The sequence below is a fragment of the Myotis nattereri genome, assembly GCF_964212035.1.
Source record: "Myotis nattereri genome assembly, chromosome: 5".
Taxonomy (NCBI): Eukaryota; Metazoa; Chordata; class Mammalia; order Chiroptera; family Vespertilionidae; genus Myotis; species Myotis nattereri.
In genome coordinates this window covers 24,489,552-24,494,338 of record NC_138080.1, presented here as the reverse complement: position 1 = coordinate 24,494,338, position 4,787 = coordinate 24,489,552, and positions in this window count along the sequence as shown.

The following is a 4,787-nucleotide window of genomic DNA, read 5'->3' as shown; positions in this document are numbered from 1 at the left end:
GAAGAGAAACTAAAGTATATAGAGACTAATGGATACAGAGAACAGACTGACAACTGTCAAATGGGAGGGGATGAAAACAGGGGGAGGGATTAAGCAACACAAACTCTTAGACTCAGACAACAGCATTGGGTACCAGAGGGAACAGGGAGTGTGAGAAGCTAGAAGAGGGTAAAGGGGAGGATTAAATGGTGATGGAAGGAGACTTTGGGTGGGGAACACACAACACAATGTACACATGATGTTATGGAATTGTACACTTAAAACATATAATTTTATTAGCCAATGTCATCCCAATAGTTTTTAAAAAAAAATCTTCAATTTGAAGACATAAAACTTACAAAAGTGATTTTCTCCAAAAACTTGATGATACTCTAGAGCAGGGATCCTCAAACTATGACCCACTGGCCACAAGTGGCCCCCCGAAAAACATTTATCTGGCCCGCCGGGTGTTTTTGCCGCCACTGTGTGCATAGGAATTTGTCCATAGTTTTTTTTTAACTATAATCCGGCCCTCCAACGGTCTGAGGGACAGTGAACTGGCCCCCTGTTTAAAAAGTCTGAGAACCCCTGCTCTAGAGGCTCTTCTCCCAACTGGTCTCATTTCTGAGCTCTCCTGTGAATTCCAGCAGCAGGACAGTCTATCCCAGGCATAGGACCTGCCCAACAACATAATTCCCCTAATGCTGCTCCCAGAGAGACATCATACCCACTGATGTCTATGTGTAGGGAACAGAGGAAAGGTTCCCACTCACCACTTGTGATGCCAGAAAAAACAATGATCTACTCAGTAGAGCAAGGACAAAATAGGAAAACCTCTCTTGTGTTAGGTCCAGGGAGAGGAAGGAGTAAGCTCCCGGTTGAACCCTAATTGTTTTTTCTACAGAGCAGGGGTTGGGAACCTTATTTCTCCTGAGGGCCATCTGGATAGTTATAACATCACTCATGGGCCATACAACACTATCAACTTACAAATTAGCCTGCTATATTTGGTCACACATTTATTTAACTGGCAGAGCCAGAGCAAATGATTCCAGAACCACTTTCAAGAGGGCACAATACCATACTCTGCCTGCCAATTGCCTAGAAATGCATGAAAGCTCCTGCTCTGGTACAGAGAAGAGAGGCACAACAGGCTCAGCAATACCACATGGGGCAGCACAGCTCCCAGCACCATCCGCTCAGCACCCAGCAGCCACAGGTCAGTGTGGATGAGAGTGCTGCTGGTGTGTCACAGCCCTCACACCCACACCAGGAGAGCAGGACAAGCCTTAGGACTCACACAGAGGTCTCAGGAGGGCCGGGCTGGCCTCTCAAGCAGCTGAGACCTGGCTTCAGACCCAGAAATGGAGCCTGGTGTGGTCATGTGGTCCTCGAAGATGGGTCCTGGGCAAGAGTTCTGCATAGGCAGGGATTCTGTGGTTTGAATCACCTGCCTGCTCTATAGGAGACACCACCCAGGCTTTCTTATCAGCTTGTTCAAGTGGGAGGCAATAGGGACAAGAGTGGCTGAGGCTCAACCTATCAGCAGGCAACCACCAAAAAATGCAGTTTGCCCGAACTACATGACTCAGTGCTTGAGCATCCACCTATGAACCAGGAGGTCACAGCCCTGTTCAGGACAGGTGTCCAGTCGCAGGTTGGATCCCCAGAGGGGAGTGGGGCGGCAGGATGCAGTCTATGGATTATTCTCATTCATCATAGATATTTCTTTCTCTCTCCTTCCCTCTCCCTTCCTCTCTGAAATCAATAAAGATATCTATTTTAAAATGAATAGTCCAAGTGCAAATTACAAGGTAAGAAAAATCCTCGGATATTGTGCTCTGCTAAGGAGTCAGCTGCCTGCCTGAGTGTGGGCAGACTCTAAGGTGTCAGTGACTGACCTGTGTGCCTCTGGGACAAGGGTCATTCCCCCAATGTTTCCTGTGAACCTGACTGGTGCCTCCCCCTGAAGAGAGATGCCCTAGTCCCACCTCTGGACTCCCAGCAGCACGCCCCTCCTGGTGGCTCCACCATGCTGAGGGTTGGGCAGAATCCAGGGCAGACTGAGTTGGGTGTTCAAGGCTGAGTGCCACTCCACCCACCTTCCCCCAAGCCTGACGGGCACCTCCCCCTCAAGGGAGACCCCGAGCCCCACCTTCCTCACACTTAGTGGGCCTGCCCTGCAGAGATCAGGTTCCTGGAGAATGTGGCACAGACTGAGTTGTGTGGCTCATGGTCTGGGGCCATTTTTCCTTTCCAGGCACCACCTGTACAGAGTCCTCCCTTCTGTTTGCATCTGATAAACTCTGCTGGCCTCATCCTGAGGACTTCCTGTGGCCCTCCCCCACCACAAAGGTGTGGAGCATCCAGCTGTAGTGGCTAAACTTGGTATATGTTGCGACATTTGCTAAGAAATGATCAAAATTGTATTTGGGGGGGATTAGAGTAACAAGTGCTGGAGGGACCAGCATATGTGGGCAGTGAGTCTTTTTTTTTTTTTTTAAATATCTTTTATTGATTTTTTACAGAGAGGAAGGGAGAGGGATAGAGAGTTAGAAACATCGATGAGAGAGAAACATCGATCAGCTGCCTCCTGCACACCCACTACTGGGGATGTGCCCGCAACCAAGGTGCATGCCCTTGATCGAAGCGAACCTGGGACCCTTCAGTCCACAGGCCGACGCTCTATCCACTGAGCCAAACCAGTTAGGGTGGCAGTGAGTCTTAAGTTGCATTTTTCTATTTTACAGGTGTAGTGCAAATAAATGCAAAAATTAATATACTCTATTTTTAACCATTCTAGAATTTAATCTTTAAATAATAACAGTTTAACTCCTAAAATGTATTGAATTTTAAGAAATTTACATACTGTTCTCATTGTTGTCAGATCAACTACAATAAAAATTCAATGATTTAATCATTTTTAAGGTACTCTAGAACAGCAGTTAGCAACGGGTGGTCCGTGGACCATTAGGTTTGAAAGGTTGGTGACCTCTGCTCTAGTCTAGAACAAGCATGTCAAACTCAAAGGCTAACACAGGCAAATAAATAAGGTTTAAGTTTATGTGGGCCACAAAAAAACAAAAGCTTTAATTTTCATAGAAACGTACATTTATTTTGATAGAGAAATGCTAAATACATAGGGCTGAAATAAATGAGTAATTGTTAACATAAAATAAAAGAATATTTTAATAAAATATTTTTTCTTGAACATTAACTTACCAGGCACTGAATAACTGCACAAATTAATAAGCATATCTCAAATAAACCTATTTTTCTTGTTCTCCGAATGTGAAATACTTCCTGTTGTCCACACGAAACAAGTCAGTCCGAGACTAATGACATGGCAATCGGCTGCTAAAATATTCCCTGCTAGTATTAGTGGAGAGAAATGGTGCATCTGCATGTAAGGTGTGTAATGGAAATGAATGCAACATTATACTAATCAGTCATTTGCAAATGTTGCAGTTCGTTATTAATAATTATACAACAGGATATTGTAAAAATTAAGTTATGAAATTTTTATTAGAAAGGTTTTTACATATTATTATTTTGGCTAGGCCACAAAAATATTCATTGTGGGCCGTATGTGACCAAGGGGCCTCGAGTTTGAGGTGCTTGCTCAAGAAGCATGCCATACAAACAGTGATCTAAAAATAAAAAAAAAAATGTGCCCTGTAGGTGTGGCTCAGTGGTGGAGTATTGACTCATGAACCAGGAGATCATGGTTAGATTCCCACTCAGGGACAAGCCTGAGTTTTGGGCAGGCTTGATTTCCGGTAGGGGGCATGCAGGAGGAAGCCAATCAATGATTCCCTCTCACCATTGATGTTTCTGTCTCTCCCTCTCTTTCCTCTTTGAAATCAATAAAAATATTTTTTTAAAAATTAAAATGTACCTGAAAACTTAAATACATTCATTTCACATTTGGAGTTTCTCTTGCATAAAAGGGAAAAGAAAAACCTGTTAGCTTTCACAAATTTCCTTGCTTTTTTCAACTTCTCTCACTCTCTCTTTTTTTAATACTCATCCAAAGATATTTTTCCACTTATTTTTAGAGAGGGAAACACAGAGATAAATACCTATGTAGGAGAAACACATCGATTGGCTGCCTCCTGCACATGGGGCCTGGGCCAGGGAGGAGTCTGCAACCAAGTATGTGCCCTTGTTCAGAATCAAAGCTGGGACATGTCGATTCATAGGCCGATGCTCTATCCACTCAGGTAAACCAGCTAGGGCTGTCTCTCTCTCTCTCTCTCTCTCTCTCTCTCTCTCTCTCTATATATATATATATATATATATATATATATATATATACACACATGTATTTTAAATATATTTGAGAGAGGAAAGGAGAGGGAGATAGAAACATCTGTGATGAGAGAATCATTGATGGGCTGCCTCCTGCCTGCCTCCTACTGGGGATCAAGCCTGCAACTCTGGCATGTGCCCTGACCTGAATGGAACAGTGACCTGCTTCGTAGGTTGACACACCCACTGAGCAACTCTGCCGGGAAGTATCAATATTTCTCTCTCTTTTTTTCTACCTGGTACATTCAATCAATGGACATTTTTATTATCAGGGAAACGAGAGTGAAAAGGCTTCCTTAGGTGATGCATAAAGGCTCTGAAGGAAAGAAACACATCCATTGGATTCAGCTCAAATGAGCAGCCTGCTTCCCACAGGACAGAGGAAAGCCACTTTCAGAAGGTTCCACATTCTTCACTCTCCTGGCTGAGACAGAACCCTGGAGGGTTACAGTCCCTGGGGAAGCAGAAGAGGGACACCTGAGCAGCCACCCCAGGAA